Here is a 26608-nt window from a genome sequence, read left to right as displayed (position 1 = left end):
CCCCCCCCCCCCCCCCCCAACGTCTGATTGAATCTGAATTCAATAAAACATTTTGAGTTGAAAGTCTTATGATGGCCATGAAACCATTGCTGATTGTCGTAAAAGTTCACCTGATTCCTTTAGGGAAGAAAATCTGCTGACCGTCCCTGGTCTGGCCCACATGTGACTCCAGATCCACAGCAATGTGGTTCACTCTTTACTGCCATCTGAAATGGCCTCAGTTGTATCAAACCGCTAAAAGGTCTAAAAGGAATGAAGCTGGAAGACCATCCAGTGTCGACCTGGGCACCGGAAATTACAACGGCAAACTCAACTACGCCAACCCTGCAAAGTCCTCCTGAAAATTTGTGCCAAAGTTAGGAGATCTGTTTCACAGACTAGTCATGGAACTGCCTGGCATAGTCATACTTACAGAGGCACACCTTACACATAATATCCCACACATCACCATCACCATCCCTAGGTATGCCCTGTCCCAGCTCCAGGACAGACCCAGACAAGGTGGCGGCACATTTGTGCACAGTCATGAGAGAGTTGCCCTGGGACTCCTCAACATCGACACCGATCCCATGGAGTTTCAAGCCAAACATCTTCAAGGAAATCTCCTGCTGATTACCACGTACAGTCCACCATCAGTTGATGAATCAGTACTCCTCCATGTTGCACAGCACTTTGAGGAACATTGAGGGTGGCAACGGAACAGAAATTACTTTGGATGGGGGCCTTAAATGTCCATCACCAAGAGAGGCGAGGTTGCACCTGTACAGATCGAGCTGGCCGAGTCCTAGAGGAGATGACTGCTATACTGGGTCTGCACCAGGTGGTGAGGGAACCAAGAAGAGGGCAAAATACACTTGACCTCATCTTCACCAACATGCGTGCCGTAGATGTATCTGTCCATGACAGTATCAATAGGAGTGACCACTGGACTGTCCTTGTGGCAATGAATTCTCATCTGTAAGTTGAGGATACTTGTGTGGCACTATCACCATGATAGATGGGATAGATTTTGAACAAACCTAGCAACCCGAATGTCAATCATGAGGTGCTGTGGACCATCAGCAGCAGCAGAATTGTATTAAACTACAATCTGTAACCTCACAGTCCAGCATGCCCCCCATTATACCATTAACACCAAGCCAGGGCATCAACCTTGGTTCAATGAAGAATGCAAGAGGGCATGCCAGGAACAGCACCAGGTACACCGATAAATGAGGTATCATCCTGTTGAAGCTCCAACTCAGAAAAAGCAGCAAGCGAGAGACAGAGCTAAGTGATTCCACAATTAATGGATCAGATCTAATGCAGTCCTACCACACCCAGCTGTGAATGGTGGTAGATAATTAAACAACTCACTGAAGGAGGACGTTCTACAAATATTCCCACCTTCAATAATGGAGGAAAACCGGCACACAGTACAAAAGGTAAGGCTGAAATATTTAAACAATCGTCGGGCAGAAGTGCTGAGTGAATGATTCATCTTGGCCTCCTCCAGAGGTGCTCAGAACCCAGATATTAGTTTTCAGCCAGTTTGATTCACTCCATATGATATTAAGAAATGGCTGAAGGTACTGGACACGGCAAAGGCTATGGGCCCTGACAATAGTACTGAAGACTTGTGCTCCAGACTTGCCGCATCCCTAGCCAAGCTGTTCCAGTACAACTACAACACTGGTACCTACCCAGCAATGTGGAAGATTGCCCAGATATGTCCTGTACACAAGAAACAGGCCAAATCCAATCCGACCAATTACCATCGTAACAGTCCGTTCTGGATCATCAGGAACAATTCGAGATGGGCAATGCTGGGCTCACCAGCAACATCCCTTGAATGAATTTCAAAAAACAAATGATAAAACAGCTGCCAGAAAAACTGCTGATATTCCGAGTATTTGTCTGAACTGGTTATTGTCCCAGTTTATCCGGTCGGGTCTTTATTGTTGGTGAATTTATACATCTTGCTTATGCATTTATTTACTGGTGGCAAAGGTGCGGGTGAGCATCAACTGATGACAGAAACTAGGAGCATGCAGTTGCCTTCCAATGATGTATTTGTGTGGATAAAAGAACTCAAAATTTACCGTGGCACAGTGGCGCAGTGGTTAGCACTGCTGCCTCACGGCACCGAGGACCCGGGTTCGATCCCAGCCTCGGGTCACTGTCCGTGTGGAGTTTGCACATTCTCCCCGTGTCTGTGTGGGGCTCACCCCCACGACCCAAAGATGTGCAGGGCAGGAGGATTGGCCACGCTAAATTGACCCTTTATTGGAAAAAAATAATTGGGTACTCCAAATTTGAACCCCCCCCCCCCAATAAACTCAAGATTCACAACTGCAGATTTGGAGGCGATGTCAGTCAAAACACTCAGAATAAAAGTTTGCACAAAAAACGGCAAATTTTATTGTCAAAAAAAGGCAATCGTACATAATTAAAGTCAAGAGTTGAAAAAATATTTGTGTTTATTGAAGTTAGCATTTCTACACTGTATAAGAAATGGATGAAACGGTTCTAATTTACATATTGTTCCTTTTTGGCACCCCTGCTTTGCCCCCCCCCCCCCCCCCCTTTTCAATGTCTCCGGGTCCTATCCTTTCACCTTAGATTGTTTATTTTGATGTTTGTGTTATTCTTATAGCTTTGTGAGGGGCCCTCGTGTCGGTCTCTCCCTGGGCTCCCCTTTGGCGTTTCCTTGGGTGCCCCACCCCCCTCGTCCCTGTCTGCTTTCTGTGGCCCTGGTGGTTCCTGTGTGTCCCCCACCCAACACCCCCGTTTTATCCGTTGTTGGCATCGAACAGGTCTTGGAACAGGCTGATGATCCACTCTTTGGATTTGTTTACTGTCACGTGGACCGAGGTACAGTGAAAAGTATTTTTCTGCGAGCAACTCAACAGATCATTAAGTAAATGAGAAGAAAAGGGAACAATAGAAAATACATAATAGGGCGTACTGCAAGGTATGCAATGTAACTACATAAGCACTGGTATTGGGTGAAGCACACAGGGTGTAGTGTTAATGAGGTCAGTCCATAAGAGGGTCGTTTAGGAGTCGTAACAGCGGGGAAGAAGCTGTTTTTGAGTCTGTTCGTGCGTGTTCTCAGACTTTTGTATCTCCTGCCCAATGGAAGAAGTTGGAAGAGTGAGTCAGCCAGGTGGGAGGGGTCATTGATTATGCTGCCCGCTTTCCCCAGGCAGCGGGAGGTGTAGATGGAGTCAATGGATGGGAGGCAGATTTGTGTGATGGACTGGGCTGTGATCACGACTCTCTGAAGTTTCTTGCGTTCCTGGGCTGAGCAATTGCCATACCAGGCTGTGATGCAGCCTGAGAGGATGCTTTCTATGGTGCATCTGTAAAAGTTGGTGAGAGTTAATTTGGACATGCTGAATTTCCTTAGTTTCCTGAGGAAGTATAGGCGCTGTTGTGCTTTCTTGGTGGTAGAGTCGACGTGGGTAGACCAGGACAGATTTTTGGAGATGTGCACCCCTAGGAATTTGAAACTGCTAACCATCTCAACCTCTGCCCCGTTGATGCTGACAGGGGTGTGTACAGTACTTTGCTTCCTGAAGTCAATGACCGGTTCTTTAGTTTTGCTGGCATTGCGGGAGAGATTGTTGTCGCTGCACCACTCCACTAGGTTCTCTATCTCCCTCCTCTATTCTGACTCATTGTTATTTTAGATCCGGCCCACTATGGTCGTATCGTCAGCAAACTTGTAGATGGAGTTGGAACCAAGTTTTGCCACACAGTCGTGTTTGTACAGGGAGTAAAGTAGGGGGCTAAGTACGCAGCCTTGCGGGGCCCCGGTTTTGAGGACTATTGTGGAGGAGGTGTTGTTGTTCATTCTTACTGATTGTGGTCTGTGGGTCAGAAAGTCGAGGATCCAGTTGCAGAGTGCGGAGCCAAGTCCTAGGTTTTGGAGTTTTGATATGAGCTTGGCTGGGATTATGGTGTTGAAGGCGGAGCTGTAGTCAATAAATAGGAGTCTGATGTAGGAGTCCTTGTCGAGATGCTCTAAGGATGAGTGTAGCACTAGGGAAATGGCGTCTGCTGTGGACCGGTGGCGATGGTATGCGAATTGCAGTGGATCAAGGCGTTCTGGGAGTATGGAGGTGATGCGCTTCATGACCAACCTCTCGAAGCACTTCATTACGACTGAAGTCAGGGCCACTGGTCGGTAGTCATTGAGGCACGTTGCCTGGTTCTTCTTTGGCACCGGTATGATGGTGGTCTTATTGAAGCAGGTGGGGATCTTGAATTGGAGTAGGGAAGGTTAAAGATGTCCGCAAACACCTTTGCCAGCTGGTCCGCGCAGGCTCTGAGTGCACGACCAGAGATCCTATCAGGGCCCGTCGCCTTCCGAGGGTTCACTTTCAGAAAGGCCAATCTGACTTCGGAAGCTGTGATGGTGGGTATGGGTGAGTTATGGGCTGCTGGGACACAGACAGCAGATTGTTGCTTTCCTGCTCGAACCAAGCATAGAATGCATTGAGTTCATCGGGGAGGGGTGCGCTGCTGCCAGAGACACTGCTCGGCTTCGCTTTGTAGCCCGTTATGTTGTTTAGTCCTTGCCACAACCGCCGAGAGTCTGTCTGTGACTCTAGCTTGGTTTGATATTCTCTCTTGGCATTCCGGATGGCTTTGCGGAGGTCGTACCTGGATTTCTTGTATAGGCCAGGGTCGTCTGACTTAAACGCCTCAGACCTGTCCTTCAGTAGGGAGTCAATCTCGCGATTGAGCCATGGTTTCCGGTTGGGGAACTTACGTACTGCTTTCTTTGGCACGCAGTCGTCCACACATTTGCTGATGAAGTCTGTGACGGTGGTGGCATACTCATTTAAGTTGGTCGCTGAGTTCTTAAAAATGGACCAGTCCACTGTCTCTAAGCAGTCACGTAAGAGCTCTTCTGTTTCCTCGGACCAGCACTGCACGACCTTCTTAGCTGGATTCTCCCGCTTGAGTTTCTGCTTGTATGCCGGGAGAGGGAGCACCGTCTTATGGTCTGATTTCCCAAAGTGCGGTCGGGGGATGGAACGGTAGGAGTCCTTGATTTTTGAGTAGCAGTGGTCAAGAGTGTTGTCGCCCCTGGTGGGACAGGAGATGTGCTGGTGGAATTTTGGCAGTACACTCTTGAGGTTGGCCTTGTTGAAGTCTCCGGCCACGATGAACAAGGCCTCCGGGTGTTCTGTTTCGTAGTTGTTTATAACTGTGTACAGTTCGTCCAGCGCCTTCCTCATTTCTGCTTGGGGTGGGATGTAGACCACTGTGATAATGGCTGAAGTGAACTCATGCGGAAGAAGTTAAGTAAAAAGTGAATCTGTTGGGGAAAGCTCGCATAAAGTCGCCATGCTCCGTCGCCATCTTCTGCTGGGTCTTTGAGGAAGGCTTCTTCCGACCCTCGGATGATGTACTTGACCTTCTTCATATGGAGACATCAGCCAGCCAGTCTGCAGTTGTGGGTGGTGCTGCTAATCGCCAGCGAGCAGGATTCTCTGGAGGGTGATTAACGAAGCAAAGGCAAGGGCATCGGTCCTCTTGCCCTTATGTAGTTCTGGCTGGTCCAATACCCTGAAGACTGCCATTCTCAGGCACAGCCCCACCTTCACCCCCCCGAATCTCGGGCATCGCCTTGAAGAAGGCTGTCCAGAACCCAACAAGTCTGGGGCAGGCCCAGAACTTGTGGGTGTGGTCGGCCGGGCCTCCCTTGCACCGTTCACATTTTTCCTCCACCTCCGGGAAGAACCTGCTCATCCGGGTTCTCGTCAGGTGTGCTCTGTCCACCACTTTAAGCTGTATTAGGCTTAGCCTTGCGCAGGAGAAGGTGGAGTTGGCCCTGTTCAGTGCTTCGCTTCAGAGTCCCCATCCTACCTCCGCCTCTAAGTCTTCCTCTCATTTCTCCCTGGTTCGATCCAGTGGAGAGCGTGTCTTTTCTAAAAGTCATCCCTATATGTCCCCACAGTTCCCCTTTTCCAGACTATCCGCTTCCATTAGCTCCTCCAACATTGAATCTCTCGGGGCCCGAGGGTACCTTGTCATTTCCTTGTGAAAAAGTGTTTGATTTGTAAATGTCGGAGTTCCTGACCATTCGGTAGTTCCAGTCCCTCTGTCAGCTCTTCTGAGGTCGCAAGTCTGTCTGTGTAGAAGTCCCTAACCGCTAGTGTTCCCCCTCCACCTCCCCTGTCCTGTGTCCACCACTTAAAGGTGGAGTCTAGCATGGCTGGTGGAAACCTGTGGTAGCTGCAGATGAGGGCCATGGTGGACACCTCGGTTAAACTGAAGTTCTAGGTTCTTAGTGTTGCTATTACCACTGGGCTAGTTGAGTGTTTTGTTGGCTGTGGTGAACCACTGTAATAGGAGATGTAAGGTAGGACCTGCACTACAGGTTCGCCGGTAGCTCCTGCTGGCTGGCTCCGCCCACAGAGAACTGTATAAATATGCATGCCCTCCAGTGCCCTGCCATTTCGCCAGCTGCAGCAGGAGGCCACGCATCGGACTGTAATAAAGCCATAGTTGTGCAATTGATCGTGCATCATTGGCGGGGGTGGGAGTGTTGTTGTGGCGGGGGCTCAGTGGGTCGTTCCCATGCAGGAGAACTCTTTCATCCTCACCATTCCATGTTTGCTTCCTTTACCCATCCCCTCACTCTCTCATCCTTGGCTGCCCAGTGGTAGTTTTGGAAGCTTGAGAGGGCCAGGCCTCCCATGCTTTTTCTCCTTTGCAGTGTTGTTTTAGAGATTCTTAGATTTCCTCCCCCCACCCCCCTACACAAACGGCACAATCATTTTGACTATTTTTGGTAAAAGGCCTTGGGATGAAGATCGGTATGGATCCAAACAGGAAGAGGAATTTGGACAGTATGTTCATCTTGATCGTCAGCACCCTTCCCGCCAGGTCTCTGTAGGTCCTTTTCAACTTCCTCCGCCAGACTAGTCTGATTCCACTTGTGGACCTGTGTCCTGCCGTGGCTATCTGGATCCCCAGGTGGCAGAATTTGTTTTGGGCCTAGCAATATTGGCCTTGGTGCCACATTGCTGCTGCTATCTCCTGCACCGGTAGCCTGTGGGACCTGCTGGAGTGTAGCTGATATATCCTTCTGAATAACCCGCTTCCCCCTAACGTCTCCATTAGCTGCAGATAAACCTGTTCCTGAGGCTCAGCATCAGGCTGGAACCCAGCTGGGTCCTGGAGTCAAACAGCCCTCCGACTGCTGTCGCACCTGGGCGTTCCTGCCTCCACTTGATGTGCATCCTCAACTGTGTGGTACTCAGCGGATTGTGCCCCAGAAGCCTGTCCACTGACTGCCCACTGAGGTGTGTGTATCTACGCTGGTGGAGGGTGGGGATGACAGCTGTAACGCATCGACTGTGGCAGCGTCGGTGATCTGGGAGGCAGTGGAGGGGCCACCCTGGATGGCTGGAGGGCCTGTGGGCGAATGAACACATGGTCAGTGGAGGGATGGGTCAGTGTGTATGGCATTAACAACTCACGTTTGACAGTCCTTCCGGGCTGGGCCCAGTGGTTCTTCACCTCTTCGGCATGTGCCAACCTCCACATTGGTGATTGCTCTGTCCTCAGCCACCCCTGTAACCTCCAGGGCCCGTTCCGCGAAGGTCATGAGGATTCTTATGTCTGGCATCCCTCTGCCAATCTGGGACCGCTTCTGACGATCATAGGAGAGCTCCTGCACGGACAGGGAGAGTGCATCGTTAACCACACGTGTGGTTCACATTGGTGGAGGGCAGGGTTGGGGGGGGGTTGGAGGGGGGGGGTGAAAGGAGGGTTGGGGTGATGGGAGAGCTGGGGTGAAGGGGGCGGTGAAGAGTGGGTTGGAGTGATCGATGGAGCGAGGGGGACTGGTTGCATTGTGGGGGAGATGGAGGGAATGTAGGTCAACTCACCCTTACTGCCCAGTGAAGGTTGTTGACCTTCTTGCAGATCTCCTCCTGGTCACCCTTCCCGAGCTGACGGCCACTGTCACTTCATCCAAGACGGCACTTGCTGCCCTGTGGCTCACCCTCTGGTACCCATAGGGGAACAGGACATCCTTCCTGACCTCCACCGCATCAAGACGTCTCCCCAGGCCTGCGTCTTCAAACCTTGGGGCCGGTCGACTTGGCTCCCTGGCTTTCAGCTGAGTGGGGTTGTCTGTGGAAGAGGTGTTTTAAGTGCTGCTCAACCTTGTTATTGGGGCACTGGCAAGTGTGGTCCCGGCGAAATGGCTGGTGAACCTGCATTTGCGGCATGAGGCCTCATTAAGTGGACCAATTAACATTGAATAGCGTTCCCGCATTGCCAGGCCGAGCTACCACTCAACATCATTGATGAGTACTCACGTTTCCCTTTCGCCCTCCTGTGCCCTGACATGACCTCTGCCGCAGTCATCAAGGCCCTGCACGGCCTCTTCACCTTGTTCGGTTTCCCCACTTACATCCGTTACGATCGGGGTTCCTCCTTCATGAGTGATGAGCTGCATCAGTTCCTGCTTAGCAAGGGCATCGCCTCAAGCAGGACTACCAGCTACAACCCCAGGGGAAATGGACAGGTGGAGAGGGAGAAAGCGACGGTCTGGAAGGCCGTCCTTCTTGCCCTACGGTCTAGAAGTCTCCCTGTCTCCTGCTGGCAGGAGGTCCTTCCCGATGTGCTCCACTCCATCCGGTCGCTCCTGTGTAGCGCCACCAATGTGATCCCTCATGAGAGGATGTTTTGTCTTCCCCAGGAAGTCCACCTCAGGGGTCTCGCTCCCGTCGTGGCTGACGGTTCCAGGGCCCGTCCTCTTCCGGAAGCATGTGAGGAGTCACAAGTCGGATCCCCTGGTCGAACGGGTCCTTCTCCTCCATGCTAACCTCCAATATGCCTACGTGGCACACCATGACGTGCGGGATGACACAGTCTCCCTTTGGGACTTGGCACCCGCAGGTTCCCCAGCGACCATCACCATTACCCCGACTCTACACCGTCTCCCTCTGTTGCTACTCACGACCCTACACCGTCTCCCTCCGTTGCTATTTATCCGGAAGACGAGACGCTCCTGGATACGCAGGCCTCAACACTTCATCCGACACCAGTGTCCTCACCACAGCCGGGACTGAGGCGATCACAGCGGAAGGTCAGAGCCCCCGACAGACTCGATCTCTAATTCAACCCGTCCATTTCACCCCCGCTGGACTTTTTTAACAGGGGGTGAATGTGGTGAACCACTGTATTATATTGTATATACTGTTCTTACTGATGGTACTGACTGTTCTTACTGTTTGATACATGTCTGGGTTTGTCCTTGCTGGCTCCACCCATCGGGCTCAAGAATAAAGGTAGCTAACCTCCAGCCCTGCCCTCATTCTGGGACCGGCTGCCAGCAGGTGTCTTTTAGCTGATTAAAGCCACAGTTTACTCTTCTGACTCTCGTCTGTCAACATTGATGGTACATCACGCTGAAAATAAACACTCCCACCATCCCTGCGTACCCAGAGGACCCCTCCCCCCGCACATGTATCGGGGTGACCCCACCATGGAGGTATCAGGAGCACTTGCTCCCCTGCCCCCCCCTCCCCCGTACAACCACAGAAGCATTGGGGGCTCTCCTCCTCTCCCCACCCCCTCCCCCCCAACACACTAGTATCGAGGGCTTCTCACCCCCGCACGCCCCCCCCCCCCCCCAACCCTCACAGATGTATTGGGACGCTCCCCATCCGTGCCCCTTCCCTCCTCTTGCCCCAACACACACAATGGGGATCCCCAGAGGAACCACCCCGGCACTGCCAGGGATGTGCCAACCTGTGTCAGCGGGCATGTCCTTTTTCCCTCTGAGGACTATACTTGCCGCCTCCAGCAGGTTCCCCTCAAACTGTTTCCTGTTTTTATATACCTGATGTAAACCTCGCCGAAGTGACATCATGTCCGTGTGGAATGAATATTCAGTGAGGGGGCATCATGTCGGTGGGAAGCCCTTCAATGAGATTGTAATTTATTAAAATGTAATGAAATGAGGCTCTCACCCTTTCTGGGCAAGAACCTGGGAAAGGGGCAGGGAAAATGGGGAAATGAGATCTTGCTGGTGAGAATCACGTTCCCCGACTCTTTTGCGGGGGGGGGGTTTGAGCCCAAGTTGGCGTTTACAGCGACGGCCAACGCAGGCTCAAAATCACCCCCATCATTTAAGGTCATGGAGTTGGAGGTAAACCCACAATCATCTGAGGCAAGGGTGCTGCCTATACAGAACCATATCCTGTTACATTGGTCCTATGTTATCAGATGATGCAGAATAATGGATTATTATTTTGCACCCCTTCTTTAGTTATGTTGCAGGCTTTGTTTCACATATTGTACCCCATATTCTACCTCATAACCTGCACCAGGACCACTTCGCAAATAAGTAATAATCTAATTTTGTCTTGAATTTTGTTTTTTTGTGTTATTTGTCATCAGCATACTACTGTCTATTCTTGATAGTTTCAAATGCATTTGACTGTGGAGGAGATTAAATTGAGTAAAATGATTCAGAACAGACTGTACTGTACTTTAGCTAATAGTCTACTAACTAACCAAAGTAGAAATGAGAAAAAGGCTAAACTTTTTTGTTTAAGTTCTGAATTTGAACAAAATGGTCTTATTCATTTTTTGTATAATCGTGCTTTAAAATATTTACTGGACTGTTCTTTGCAAAATGCGCTTCAAATGTGAATAAAGTTAAACTGCTGCGACTTAGGATTTCGTGAAACTCACTCTTTAAAAAAAATCAATGCCTTCTATCCCACCTCCCCCCAAAGAATATCCTGGCTGTACAGCACTTTTCTTTAATGACCTAAACCTCTGTGCTTGAGTAACTCAAATTATAATGGCTCATTTAAGGGAAATATCTTGCCTTTGCTTGCTGTCTCTTTATAGGTTTCTCTGTCTGAGGTCAGGAACTCAACTAATAGACCATTTCAGCCAAGAACTAGTGTTTGAGAGAGAAAAAACTCAGATTTTCTCTTTTGAAAAAGTAGCAACCCATTTTTGCCCCAAACAATGAGTCTCACTTAACTCAGGGATTCACAGTACATTAACTTTTTTCCACCTCATTATTTCTTCCATTGAAAGCAATGGGAGGTCATGATCTAAGTTTTAGATGCTGCGAGACATAGATGAAGTTGATGTAAGCACTCTACTCGATTTGGCCTGTGTCAATAGAGGAAACGGGATTTAAATTAACAGGTTTCAAACAAGACCAGAGATCAGAAAAATGACCTGAAGTTAGGTGAGACAGAAAGTATGGGGGTAGGAAGTTGCAAGGGATGTGGACAGTTAAGTGATTAGAAAATAACTGGGCCAAGATGGAGTTCACTCTGGGCAAGTGTGAGGTCGTCCACATTGGACCCGAGAAGGCAGAGTACTTTCAAATAGTGTGAGAAATTAAGGACTATAGAGGAACAAAGACTTGCAAGTCCAGTTTCACACATCAAAGCTTGTAGACAGGTATAAAAAGCAATCAAAAAGGCTAATGAATGTTTGCCTTCGTCTCCAGGGGGTTTGTATACAATATAGAGTGAAGTTGTGCTTCAGTTGTAGAGTCTTGGTCAGACTCCATTTGGAAGATTGAGTTCTCTTTTGGGCACTTCACCTCAGGGAGGATATGCGACCTTGGAAGGTGTGCAGAGCAGATTCACCAGACAAATGAAATGAATTTACGTTATGAGGACAAATTGAATAAACCTGACTTGCATTCCCTTGTGTATAAAAAATTGTGGAGTGATTTGATTGAGGTATTTAAAATGTTAAAAGGATTTGAAAGGGCAGCGGTGGAGAAATTGTTTCCTCTGGTCAGGAAACAATGGAACATAGTCTTAAAATTAGAGCTTGATTCAGCAACAAAACCAAAGCATTTTTATCAGAAGAGGCAATAACAGAGGCAAAAAGAGGCGGCAACACTCACTTCCAAAAGGCTATGGAGATTAAGATAATTGGTGCACACAGGAATGAGACAAGTAGGTTTTTCAAGCTGATCAAGGTATTTGGAGCAAAGGTGGGTGAAGGAACTTGAGGTGCAAATCAACCATGATGAAATTGAAACCTAGACCATGCCTGATGGGCTGAATGGCTTACAGCTGTTCCCATGCAATTTTTTTCCTGGTCATGGATCTACAAAATAGACTGTCAGCGAATACAATTGAAGCTGTGCCAGTTAACCCTTTTCAGAGAGAGCCACATAATTATTTATGCTTGTGTGCAGGATTTCAGCCAGAAGGACACGAGAGAAGACTGATACTATCCTTGAGAGTTTGTTTGAAAAAGCACTTTTGCCATTTTATTTAAGACTCTTCCTCACCCACCCTCCTCTTCCCATCTGTTTCACCTGCCCCCCATGTTCATCATGAGTGAATTGTGGCTGTAGTATGCACAGTCTACAGAAGGTATGTAACTCAGCAGATTTGTTTCCGAAGTCGCTTTCCTGTGACCTCTCCAACCCAGAAGAACAAGAGGAGCAATGCCACGGGAACATTGATTTACAATCAACCATCATCATGACTTCCACATACTGCTTCTGATCAGTATTGTATTCCCAGACATTGCAGATGCACCATTCGCCAAGGCTTTGTTAGAGGAAGATCATGTCTCACTTGCTAGTTTTTTGAGGGAGTAACAAGGAGGATTGATGGGGGTGGTGCAGTAGTAATTGTCCACATGGATTTCAGTAAGGAATTTGACAAGGTCCGACATGGCAGGTGGTGAGAAAAATTAGATCTCGTAAGACACATGGGAAGGTGGCAGGGTGAATCCAAAATTGACAGGAAACAAAACAAATCAATGCATGTTTTGTGAATGGAAAACAGTTTCCAGTGGAGTTCCGCTGTTCGGTGTTGGAGCCTTTGCTGTTGTTGTAAATGTTAATGATTTAGTCTTAAATGTGGGTGGCATAATTGGGAAACTTGCAGAGCACACAAAAACTGGCCTTGTAGTTGATAGTGAAGAGGATGGACGGGATCCTCCAGTCCCCCAGCTGCATGTTTCTCAGCAGCAGTGGGCGGCGTGCCATTCGCTGGTGGCGGGATTCTCTGCTACCGTCGCTGTCAATGGGAATACCCATTGTAGCCACCCCACACTGCCGAGAAACCCACGGGTGGGTGGGGGCACTGCCAGCGGGACCAGCAAGACGCCGGAGAATTCTTGCTGATAGCTGTCAACTCCAGAATTATGATCAATGGTTTGGTTGGGTGGGCAGAGAGGTGGCAAATGGAATTCAATGTGGAAAAGTGTGAGTTAATGCATTTGGGAAGGGCAAACAATGCAACGGGATAATCAATAAAGGGGAAAATATTGAGAAGGGCTGAGGAAGTGAGAAATCTTGGAGTACATGTCCACAGGTTTCTGAAGGTGGCAGGACAGGTGGACACCATGGTAAAGAAAGCACATTGGGCGATTGAATACAAAGGTAGGGGTGCAGTGATGGAACTGTATAAAACACTGGTCAGGCCACAGCTGGGGTTTTGTGTTCTGATCACTACGTTACAGGAAAGACATAATTGCTGTGGAGAGAATTAAGAGGCGATTTCCAAGAATGTTGCTGGGGTTTCAAAAATTGCAACTATGAGGAGAGTTTAGATAGGCTCGGATTGTTTCCTTAATGGGCTGAATGGCCTCTTTCAGCACCATAATTTTTCTGTGGTTCTGTGGACGGCAGCAGTTCAGGGAGAAGGCTCACCGCCACCACTTGACGCCAATGAGGAAAAGACAACAAATACTAAATCTTCCCAATGTCACCCACAACCTGACAGCGAACATAAAAACGAAAGAATTGGGAGATCAAGGCTTCTGGGAGAGTTGGTGGTTGGTCATGTATGTCTGTGACGAGCAGCAGATCAGCATTAAATAATGACTTCGGAGAGATGAGTTAATGGGATGCAATTGGGTCCCTTGACTATTTATTCAGAACTTGCATCTGAAGATTTATTGACTTGGGTGGAGCTCATGATAACTTTGATTGCACATGATTTGCATAAAGAACAGGCTTGATATATTTAGCACATTTTCTCTCTCATATTTCATTGCAGCTTTAAACCTGGAAATAAGTCACTTCCTGTTTATAACAAAATGGCAACTCCACATCAAGTTCAAAACATGTCTAAGTTGTTCGACTGTTAGGCATGAAACAATCCATAAATTGTACATGATTTTTGACACATCAGAGAATACTGCGAAGGGCAGTTTTCATTTTTATGTAGAGTTCTTCCAAAAGTCCAAACTGAGAGTGCTTAATTAATCTGCGATTAATTGCGCACAGTGCATGCAGAGAGGATCCCAGTCTTGTCTCGTCCTGTTACTAGAAAAGTGGCAAAGCTGACACTGTTTTATGTCAAATGATCAACTCATCATATGGTTTAGCAGATTGCCGGCAGTCAGTCATTAATACTGTGAAGTTTTACTCACACAATATGTTGTGCCCACAAAATGTTTAGACTTCATGCAACACAAATCTATACCAGTAAAATGTGTGCTGTTATCTCACCAGCAGGAAGACATTCTTGTTCTCAACTGAATGTGTGTTGTTGTACAAAAAATTGTACTCTTGGCCTTTCAGTCGTTGCAGCATAAAATCATTCCTGTGACCAACAAAAGGCTGTTGGGACAGGCAAAGAGTTTCTTTTAGCCTGAATTAGTGTGCTTTTTTTGCATGAAAATCATTTGCATGTATTGTGATGAATGTAAGAACTTGTATTTTGCATCTGGTGCAGTAGGGTTTTTAAAAGACTGGGATAAGGTATAAATTTGTTGCAGTAATATTATTAAAGAACCTAAGTTAAGGTACCCAGACTGTGTGTCTGCCAAAGCTGTAATTAAGAAGTTGTAAAAGTTGCGTGCATTTGCTTGTTTACATATAGAAGACTAACGGGACGTTGTTCCGATCGCTGGAGATTCCCTGGATAGTAGATAATTTATGAGAGGTTGTATTTAGTCCAAGCTAAGCAGGTCATGTGACATCTTAGTGGGATACAGAGATGTAATTAATACGAGGAGCAAAGCTACTGTCTGTAGTTTTTGGCAGTTTGCCACAGGATTTGAGTCTGACGAGACAGAACGATTTTAGATTGTACAGCAGGTTTTCCAAATGCTGCGAGGTTGAGCAGGAATGTACTGGTTCTGCTCCTGAAAGGGTCTCTCTCTCTCCAAAGGTCTAAATAACTAAGCAAGTAATCTATTTGTTAACTTTATTAATAAGTGGCATTTGAACTGCATTGGATTGCTTAATTGGAGTGAGGAGCAGGAATAGATAGTAAGTTGAAGTTGTTCCTTCTGTTTAAGAACTGCTTAACTGATAATTGCAAAGCTATTTCTTTGATGTTAATGTTGTTAATTCTGTGTTTAAATTAAAGTTTGTTTTAACATAAATGATACCTATTGGTCAGATCAATGACTCCTTGGGTGAAGCATCCTTTCATCACAGTTTTACAAATTTAAAATAATTGTTTGGGTTTCTTGTGCGGCGTCCTAACAAATGCTGGGGTCTGGTCCGCTATCCTAACAGTGCTGTGTATGAACAAAGTGCAAAAAAAGAAACAGACATCCCAAGTTTGACTTTTGAAAATGAATAGATGTGCAAACTTTAATGTGCACACTGAACACTTGTATGCTGTACATGTCGCTACCATGCATGCATCAGCAAGATTCCAGTCCATAGGTCTGCTAGATGTACACAGTTGTTTCCTTGGCCGGGATGCTTTGTTTGGCTGTAAAAGTGCTCCCACTATCAGAGAATCACAGCAAGTTCAAGCTGCCGCTGGGAGCCCCGGCGAGGAGCGATTCACAGTACGTAAATGGCTAACTGGATGTGTCATGTAAATGGATTTGTGGGGTCGGGATTAGTTTTGAGAGGCTGACAAGCCAGAGCAGCTATTAAACAGTCAGCAGGATGTCGGAAAAGACCTGTTCCTAGTTTTCTGAATGCTGACAACCAGAGGATGCTGGATACCTTTGAGGAGAAGAGAGGCCCCCTCTTCCCTAGTGTGGGGCAGAGACGGAAGCCGGGTATAGTGAAATAAGCCTGGGAGGTGGTGGCAGAAACAATGAGGGCTGGCAGCCTCACCAAAAGGATCCGCATGCAATGCCGGAAAAGTTGAATAACCTCATATGAGCAGTTTGAGTCAGGAACCACAAGTGGCATCACTCGCATTCTTGACCCCTCATATCTGCCTCCTCATTGCCTCGGTCATGTCCCTCTGTGACTGACATGTCACAGAGCTCCATGGTTGAGGGCATCGATGTCATAGTTCAGACGAGGTCGGGCTTCCGGGCCTGGTAGGACCAGGTGAAGGTGAGGCCACCGGAGCCTCATCGTGGTTTCCCTTCTGTCCATTGAGTAACCCGGGGGGCCAGCAAGCATCCGAAGGAGGAGGAAGGGGTGGGGCCTATGCTGGCCCCTTCCACAGGGGAGGTGCTGAAAACCCCCCCCCCCCGGCCGGTGGGCAGAACATGGAGACACGTCGTCACCTGTGATACTCAAGCATCAGTCAGGCCCAGGCGCTCCAGAGCACAGCGGACAAGGGCATCACAGGGCATAGGGCAGGACAAGCAGCAGGTTGCCTGCACTCCTGGTGTGCTGTCTGGGGCAATAACTAGGAGTGGCAGAGCACGACAAGTAAGAAAGATAGAGAACAATTAAGTTGGCATGGGTGTAGTTGATCTTAGATAGTCGGGTGAAGGGGGCTCGTGTTGTAATCACACTATTTAAATATTTTTTTCCCAGCAGTCCGATCTTCCACTAATCTCAGTTCCACAGGTGAGCAGGAAGGGCTGGGTATTGGGCAGCGGCCGGGTTGTGGTGGTGGTGGAGGGGGGGTTGGTTCTCAGGGTGGCTCAGACATATTAATGTCCCACGTGCACGCACCCTCACCGCAAAGTAGCTTGCCATGGGAGCCGCTGTATGCGACTGCCTCGTAAGACAGAATCCACAGTTAATGAGCCCCAACATGTTCACCATTACCCCCCCCCCCGACCCACACACACACACACATCTCCTGATATTGCCAACCCAGGCCCAACACCTTGATATGATGTTGAGATGGCCCTTGAAGTGACGAGGGGAACTGTGGTTGTTGGAAAGGCAGCACGGTAGCACGTGGATAGCACTGTGGCTTCACAGCTCCAGGGTCCAGGTTCAATTCCCTGCTGGGTCACTGTCTGTGCGGAGTCTGCATGTTCTCCCCGTGTCTGCATGGGTTTCCACTAGGTGCTCCGGTTTCCTCCCACAGTCCAAAGATGTGCAGGTTTGGTGGATTGGCCATGCTAAATTGCCCTTAGTGACCAAAAAGGTTAGGAGGGGTTATTGGGTTCCGGGGATAGGGTGGAAGTGAGGGCTTAAGTGGGTTGGTGCAGACTCGGTGGGCCGAATGGTCTCCTTCTGCACTGTATGTTCTACGTTCTAAGGGGTGAAAGGCTAAGGGAGAGGGAAGGTGGCGGGATGTGGAGACGAGGGCCGCAGAGCTGCCAGTGTTTTGGCCTCCTAACCAGGAGATGATCAGGTTGTCCTGAGTGCGACGGGACAAGTTCAGCGGCCTGCCGAGCCAGGTGCGGGTCCTCGCCTGGCTTCGCCTGGACACCATCCTCATCCGACAAGGCTTGCCGTTCTTCCCCCTCTTCCAGCTTGTCACACTGCTGCTGTGTGATGTTGTTCAGGATGCAGCAGGCCACCAAGATGCACGCGGCCCTCTGGGGCTATATTGGTGCGCCCCACCAGAGCGGACCAGGCAGTGGAAGCACATCTTTAGGAAGCTGGTGCACCGCCCGAGGAAGTTCCTGGTTGCTGAGTAAGCATCGCTATAACAGTTCTTGGCCTCAGTCTGGGGCCTTTCCACAGGTGTTTTCAGCCATGACCTAAGAGGGTAGGCCTTGTTGTAAATTATGGGTTATGAGACATTCCAATTAGTTGTCTCATTTATGTTAAGTATCCAATAATTGACACTGATATGTAAAGGGGCTTCAGGTGGCCTTTGTGTCAGGTGATGTGATGTTAGAGGTTTGTGCAGAGTCTGTTGAAGTAAATTAAAGGTGTTTGTGGAAAAGGAGCAGAACCTTTGACTCTTTATACAACAGCAGCTAAACGTCTAACACTTGTCACCCACTAGCCATCCTCTTACTGGAGGGAGAGCCTCAAAAGTGCCCCGAACCTCCGAGTATCGCAGGACGTAAGCATTGTGCATGTTGCCTGGGTATCACCAACTGCACCTTTAGGGAGTGGGAGTCCTTCCTTTGAAGGTCACCCCATGTCAAGCCAGTACTCTGAGGGTGACATGCGTGCTATCAATAACTCCCTGGACCTGAGGCATTCCAGCCATGGCAGCACGGGCATCCTGGTGGACTTGGTCCAGGTTGAAGTGAATGTAGGTTGCTGCCTGGGCGCAAAGGGCATCCATCACATCGGATGCACTTGTGCACGGACGATTGCGAGATCCCGCACAAGCTTCCAGTCGAGCTCTGGAACGAGCCAGAGGCATCGAAGGTTCGGGCAGGTGACGGCTACTGGGAGTTGTCGTCCTCCTGACCCTGACGGTGCCAGGTGCACCACCATCTTGCACAGGCGTCATGTTGTTGATTCCCAAATTTCTTTCTCTGTCAGTCTGGCCTCAATAAAAGTTGAGATGGATTCGCACGTAAAAAGAAGTTATTTATTTAGCTTGCAAGCTTGATTCATTTCATAGAAATATAAGAGACATCCAGTTTCCTATATCCCAGAAAGCGAATGAACAAAGAAACAAAGGGATCTCTGCAAATCAATTCAAATGGTATCAAGTTTCACATACTCGACGCCCATAGGTCAGCCTATATCCCTCCTGACCTGTTTGATCTATTCTGATTGGCTCACTTCCAATCCCTTTCTCTGGCCCCTATCAATGCAGCATCACTCTCATAGACACACCTCTTCCTGCTTTTTCCATGCGGTCTCAAATCCCTTTGTCCCTAACTGCCAGAATCAAAGTGGCTTATTTCTACATTACATTAACTAGTATCTCTAAAGTAACTATTTTATATCACATTCATCATTCCCTCCTTTTATCATTCCATGATAACCGAACTATCCAATCCATAGATACGGTTCCTCATCTAAAAGATCCGTCGCTGCATTTCCAATTCCTGTCTTAGCCCCCCTTCATCTGCCTCACCCTCATGGATTTTAACAGTTAAATTTTTTTTCGGTGATTGGGGCGGTGATCTGATCCAGTGCACCCCGCATTCTACCCATCACACATTTAAGGATGGCCAGGCCCACAAAGATGCAGCCGATAGCTACCACTAGATACATGGCCATATTTATCAACCAGTCCTTCCATCCTCCAAATCCCCAGTTACCCCAAGAGCCAGGATCCTGCATCCCGTCCAAGTGATCCCGTATGCGATCCATAAATTTAGTGATGTTAGCGGTCAAGTCCTGAACTCCCATGATACACTTGCCCTGTACTATGGCGCATACCCCACCCTCACGGGCCAGAAGATAGTCAAGAGCATACCGGTTCTGCATTGCAAACAACCGTAGCTGAGACAACTCCTTGGTTATTGCCCCGAGGGCTCCCAAGGTTTCATTTCCCAAGATGGTAAGGCCGCAAATAAAATAATTCCGATCACTGACAGCCAAGGAACCCCCCACACCTCCCAGTTTATCCAACTTTGAAATGCCATTCGGGCCGCCCAGCAATGCGGAAAGCCCTAGTCCCAACAGTGATATAAGAGACATTCGCCCAGCCACAGAGGAGCTGGAGGCTGGCGTTCAATGGAACGCAAGTGGTGCTGTAACAAATGCATTGGCCAGACGCCTGGGTGATATGGCACCTCCTGTCCGTACAGGTGGGAAACAGACATGTTATATTTGTGTCCACCTCTACCAGCAAACAGCCATATCCTTCACTGCTGAAGCAATTCTCGTACGACCGGGAATCCCTATTGGGAGTGAAGTGGCTAGGTATGTACGCCCTCCACCGTCGCAGCCTATCGTACTGTGAATGGGAATTATCCCGAGGAAGGGCAAGGCAAATAGCCGGTGGTGCTGAACCCGGATCGTAAGGAAGAGTGACCTGATCGGGCAGTGGTTCGGAATGCTGACAATGAACCACCGTTTGGGGAGTGCCCCAAAGCGGTGAAACAGAAAATAACCTAGACACCGCTGCGGGGTTTGGGTAGCAGACAACCCGTCCCTGGCCATACAGACGGTGGTAAATCTGGTAGAAGAGATTCATACTACCCGGGTTTTCCTCAGTTTGGCCTTTAATTAACTTAAGTGTATCTCCCGGTAACCTACGTTCTAGCTGTACTTCCCTTCTCATACGTCCCGTCCTCTCTCTAGTCCCTTTCTCTTTCTCATAGCCTCTTCCTACACTCTTCTGACAGCCTGATTTTACCTTTATTGTACCACTCTTAACACATCCAAAATCAAATTTACATGTATTCCGAAAACAAGGCAATGTCCATATAATGTTCCCTTCCCATTGCCGGGACCGGTGCAACTGCTTCATGACTCCTGCATTCTCCTTAACTTTGATGACCTTCCATGAGTCGATACCATGTCCTCGTATATGGGGGCAGCGAAGAACATCACCTTTGCATAGGTGATGTATCCTTGTAGATTGGTTGGGGCTACACAGATAGATAATATTCCCCTTTTCCATGTCCATCGCCAATAACACGCCAAGCGAAGGGAGGCCAAATATCAGACAGACGATGCGTAGCCACTCCATCATGCTCCACACCTGTAAAATAGCACTTCTTTTCCCGTGACTGTGGCTGTAACCTTGACTGGCCATTCGGTCTCAAGTAATGGCCGGTATTTGTCCTCCAACTCCCTGTTTCGTCCAGTTCTGTCATAGGTCAGGGTAACGTGATGCAGTGACTGTTCAACGTCTAACGTCCACCACTGGGGGGTGATAGAAATATAGCACTGTTGTCTCATCCTCCTCTTCGCTGATCCACCCACCCAAAGTCACTATATTGGGGCTCCTGCTGGTAAACTACCATTTCTGCTGCTTGTTGGGGTCGCAGATCATCCTTTTTCATTACATACTCAGTCTTAACCTTTGTAACTGAGCCTCCTTCTTGGCCTACACCCTCCTTCCAGTAAAATCTGACTGCCCTTGCCATCTGGGAAGGGTCGTTCTCTGTCCAATTCATGTTATTACATTTCACAGCAGTAACCACAGAAGGTGGTAGGCAATGCATTAACATAGCACAGTATTGAGGGGAATTCTGACCATTTTGATACAGCAAATCGCCTGACTGCCCCCGGTAGATTTCATTAAAACGCTCCAGAAATTCCCCTGGCTCTTCAGTTTTCCTAGGTTTTAGGTCTAAGATAACAGAAAGATTTATGGGCCTTTGAAATGTGCTATTCAACGCATTCAAGATCTGTGTCCTTTTCTCTATTTGCTCTTTTTTTTTAAACTTAAAAATGTTTGAAAATTCAAATTGAATTACTGCAACTTGCAAGCTTAGCTCTGATCTCAACTCAGAACTAAATTTACAATTTGCTTAACACAAACTTGTATAACATTTACAACTTAATTATTTCTTTATCTTAACAATTTTTCTTTTAACAAGTTTTTTTTTCTTTTACATACACATAAGTATTAGCAAAATCAACTATCATCTCCAGATTGACACTTTTTAAAATGGTGTCCATGATCTTCTTTAAGTTTCTATTAATCTCCAGATAAAATTAGATAAACCTTATTTCAAGTAAGTAAAACTTAAGATTCTGGCAATTTCAATCAATTGCTTTCGAAAATAATAACTTTTATCAAAGAGGTGGAGAAACCCACTGGTTTCCTTTAATTAATTCAAAACGTAACTTTGCTGGTGTTCACTGACTCAAAGGAAAGGTATCCGATTACACTACGGCTGCTGCTGTTATCTCAAAGCCTGAGTGAGAAGCACTGTCTGTTTTCAACTTCGCCTGCTGCTGTTAACCCTTTGAGAGACTTCTGCTTCAACCAATATGCAGCATTCCTCACAATCTCAACTAGACCTCGGAACTGCGTTTTTCGCCAATACAGTCCAAGGAGACAATTTTAGCTTAATCAACTATATATTTAAAACACTCACACATAGAGTTGAACCATCTTCAGATTTAAAAACAGTTATACTGGACTGAACCTTCATCTACTGAAGTCCCATCAGCCCCTGAACCCATATAATAGACTGAACCTTCATTACTGAAGTCACATCAGCCCCTGAACCCATATAATAGACTGAACCTTCATTACTGAAGTCCCATCAGCCTCTGAACCCTTATACTTGGAATTGAATCATCATTTGAGATGTCCCATCAACCCAAAACCCTAACCCAAGCCGAAACAACAATTTGAAATCCCATCAATTAAATTGCTAATCCCCAGACTGACCTGTGATTTCGTCGAGGCGGTCTTTCTGTGCCAACCGCGAGTGACCAGACTAATCAGACAATAAGAAGAGGGGAACAATCAATGCGCGGTCGTTTTCCAGTTCTACATTGAGGGCCCTTTGTTCCCCATCCTCCTGTTCATAATCAGTCTAATTCTGATTTCGCAGTTGGATCAGGATCGCCCTGAGAAATCCCGGTTTTCGGCACCAAATGTTGATTCCCAAATTTCTTTCTCTGTCAGTCTGGCCTCAATAAAAGTTGAGATGGATTCGCACGTAAAAAGAAGTTATTTATTTAGCTTGCAAGCTTGATTCATTTCATAAAAATATAAGAGACATCCAGTTTCCTATATCCCAGAAAGCGAATGAACAAAGAAACAAAGGGATCTCTGCAAATCAATTCAAATGGTATCAAGTTTCACATACTCGACGCCCATAGGTCAGCCTATATCCCTCCTGACCTGTTTGATCTATTCTGATTGGCTCACTTCCAATCCCTTTCTCTGGCCCCTATCAATGCAGCATCACTCTCATAGACACACCTCTTCCTGCTTTTTCCATGCGGTCTCAAATCCCTTTGTCCCTAACTGCCAGAATCAAAGTGGCTTATTTCTACATTACATTAACTAATATCTCTAAAGTAACTATTTTATATCACATTCGTCAATGTGGCCTCCTTGAGCTGGAGGGGTCTCCACAGGACCAGGAGACCTCCGAGCATTTCCAGGATACTGCCAGCAGTAAACAGTCTCAACAATCATGAACATGTAAGTCACATCCATAAGGTGGATTGAAATGCTTCTAGAGCTGCAAGCCAGAATAATGAGAAAACCTTCCTTACCACCTCGCTCTCCCGCAAAGGCCATGGCGCCTGGGCCCTGTTTCTAAAGGCTTGCAACAAATCACGGCCACATGGCTCCCGGATGTTAAGCAGATTCAAATTGATTAAGATCACCTTTTTGTATGTCCCTGCCGGGGTGGGGCAGATAGCATGCTGCAGTTGGCAGCAGAGGAGCAGAGAATGGCAGTGAGTCTGGCACCTGGCACAGAGCCCGTGGTTCAGATAATGCTCCATTCTCCAGCCGATCGGGATTGCCGATCTCAGCAGCAGGGAATGAAGAATTCTAGCCCATACCACCATATTCTTCTTTTGGAAAACAAAGCGAGGTTGTGAAAGGATTAGCAGTCTGACAGGCCACAACATTAATCGCCTGTCAGACCATATTCATCCCAGTACTTGGTGGTTAGTCCTATATGGCAGGAAGGTTCTATTGGTTTTTACAAATCACACAATGAGGTTGGGGTACAGGCACGAGTACTCGATTGGCTGTCCGTGCCGAATTTAGAATCTCCACTCACTGGGAGTTCTGACTCAAAGACCGGGATACTACCACAAAGGCAAAGTATTTCTTCACCTTTCCCTCAAACCTTTGAAGCTGGGGACAATGAACATTTCAAAAGTAAGATTAATAGATTTCCATTAGGAAAGTGTATTCAGAGATATGGAATGAAGCAGGGTTCATGGAAATAAGGTCACCCATAATCCAATTAATTTTTTCCAACTAAGGGGCAATTTAGATTGACCTACCCGGCACATCTTTGGGTTGTGGGGGTGAAACCCACGCAAACACGGGGAGAATGTGCAAACTCCACGCGGACCGTGACCCAGAGCCGGGATTGAACCTGGGACCTCGACGCCGTGAGGCAGAAGTGCTAACCACTGTGCTGCCCAAGAGACTGAGCTAGTATGCTGTGTTCTGGGATCGAGGACAAAACTCAGCCCAGAATGATGCATTTAAAATGCTCGGCTCCGAACTGCAGAGATTCTGTGTGAAATAAGTTCAGATATTCTTGTTGAAATCTAAATGTATCTCCAGCACAAATTGCCAATCTATCAGTCAAACCAATTGTTAAAATGGTTAGTGCGAAAAATTGTTACTTAGAAAATTGGGATGTGTTCTTTTGGGTTTAGGGCTGAATAAGATTTTATGTATTTTCCAAGTTTCTTGGGAGAATCCTACACAACCGATTACATCAGCCCTAATCCCGATGCTTCAGCACTGCTCCAGAGCAAGCAATGGGAGTAATGCATTTGGGATGTTTGCCTGCACCGTCAGACAACATCCTCTTGAATAGATCAGGAGGTGTGTGATGTGTAATTTGCTGGAGGATTAATAACCCCAGCCTGGATTGCTTGGCGCTAAATTGGCAACATTTCACATCTCTGGCATTAACTCTTGCTTTGAGGAACATCAAAATATAATATTTTCCAAGTTGATTTTATCACAACAAGGTTTTCTAAAGAAACCTTGCAATTCCAAGTTGTTGGCATTCTCAAAGGTTTGTAAATGTTCTTGATTCATTTCAAGATAATCAAGTGGTATTTCACGGTCTAAGATGGTGTGGTTAATTGGCGATTTATTCAGTGCTCCCATATGACCAATTATATTGGATTACTCATGGAATCATGATGGATCAACTGATAATGAGACATGAAAACTATCATAAAGAATAACTGCAGACCGAATAGTTAAATGCCTGATCAGGTGGTTACTAGCCGTGTCTTCGGGCAGAACCTAATTGAACTCAGGTCATGTTTTGCAATTCCACCTGCTGCTGGAAGAATAATGGTTGTTTTACATTCACTGCTGCTTGCTGCATTTTCAACAGATTTATTTCACCTGAATCAATGTCTCCCTCAACAACCTTGGGAAAGAAAGAAAATACATCTTTCTCTTCCACACACAGGTGGAGAGTGAACAAGAGAAGGGTGATGTGATTAAGTAAGCCTTTGAATGTTCAGAACTACTAGGAACATGAAGAGAATCAGAGAAGGGAAAAAATGTACTGATGTTGCACTCGCACTCAATACAGTCCTTGCTTTTCAGCTTGAAGGCTTGCCAAGTGCAAGATAGACATTTTATCACTATGTGAAAGGAAGGAAGAGATGACATGATCCGATTTGAATCACAGGTTCCTTGACTGTTCCTGAAACCTGATTTAAATGCAAACTCCACGTTTTTGTTTCTGTTCATTGGACATGTCACTGAATTTCAATAGTTTTGGCAAAATGTTGGTTGTCAATCACGGTGAGAGACCCAGTTGAACACGAACAGTAAAAGCACAACTTTGGGCGTTTGCAGGCCTCACTTTAACATATTGAACAAAAATATAAATCTCAACCAAAGAAGGAGCATTTGTTTTCGAAAAAAAAAATTGTCGTAACCAAGAATGAATGTCCTTCAGATCTTTGCAAACAGCAAAACATTGTAAGCTCCTTAATTTCAGAAATAATTTTCTTTTGGACAAACAGCAGCAGATTTGGCACTTGATCAGAGGGAACTTTGCAGAACCGCTTTTTCAAGGATTGTCATACTGATCCTGGGAGGAAATGAGATGATCCGTCAGAAAACCAACATGTTTATTTCTCCATCTTCTGGAGAATTTAGATATTGAATTTTGACGGGTACAGGTTGAGAGAGAGTGAAATTATGGGTTCAGCTGCCAACCTGGACTGCAAATTCACAGGCTTTATTTGTAACCGTAGGGTAGGATTCCCTGGTCCCCCCAGCTGCGTCACTTGGTGGCGTGCCTTTCGCTGGTGGTGGGATTCTATCTTCCCGCCGCTTGTCAATAGAATTTCCCATTGTAAATGCCCCCCGCTGCCAGGAAACCCACGGCAGTGGGGGGTGCGCTGCCGATGGGAAAAGTGAATCGCTCCGACTGGAGAATTCTGGCAGCCATGTCTGCAATTAACGGCTGTGAGCAAATTGCAAAATATAAATTTCCAAATATCTGCACCCATTTATTTTCTGTGAATTTGGCTGCAAGGAAAAAGCTTGCTTTGCAATTATATTTTAAAACAAAAACTCTGCTTATTGATTATGCAAGATTTTCTGCGCATCCCGCCGTGTGTTTTCAGCAACGGAGGCAGCCAGCCAGCGGGATCTTCTGGTCTCGCAGTTGTCAATGGGATTTCCCGTTGAATGCGCCCCTTGTCACCGGGACCCCGGAGGCGTGGGGACGGAAGATCCCGCCGGCATGAACAGCCGGTAAATTCCAGCAGTGCGGTCCTGCCAGAGCAGAATTGCACCTGATTGTGTTTGCATAAGGAAGCGATTCCTCATCCTATGCCATTAAATTTATGCATGCCGAGTATTGTGAAGGATTCACTTGGCAATCCCATTATTGGGCCACCATTTAGAATGGAAAGCCCAATAGTGAGGTCCTGCAGCTGCAGTAGCAGTAGTAATTCTCATCCATG

At 47.1% G+C, this 26608-nt stretch overlaps 1 protein-coding gene across 1 annotated transcript in view; it reads left to right on the top strand.

The window, feature by feature from the left end:
- The window catches only part of LOC140396833 (phosphatidylethanolamine-binding protein 4), a 646458-nt gene that overhangs the window by 187447 nt on the left and 432403 nt on the right, over window positions 1-26608 (top strand). The gene's annotated exons all lie outside the window — the stretch shown is intronic.

This window comes from Scyliorhinus torazame, chromosome 20, assembly GCF_047496885.1.
Source record: "Scyliorhinus torazame isolate Kashiwa2021f chromosome 20, sScyTor2.1, whole genome shotgun sequence".
Classification (NCBI taxonomy): Eukaryota; Metazoa; Chordata; class Chondrichthyes; order Carcharhiniformes; family Scyliorhinidae; genus Scyliorhinus; species Scyliorhinus torazame.
The sequence above is the reverse complement of the archived record's forward strand: the minus strand, read 5'-3'. Positions and strand labels throughout refer to the sequence as shown.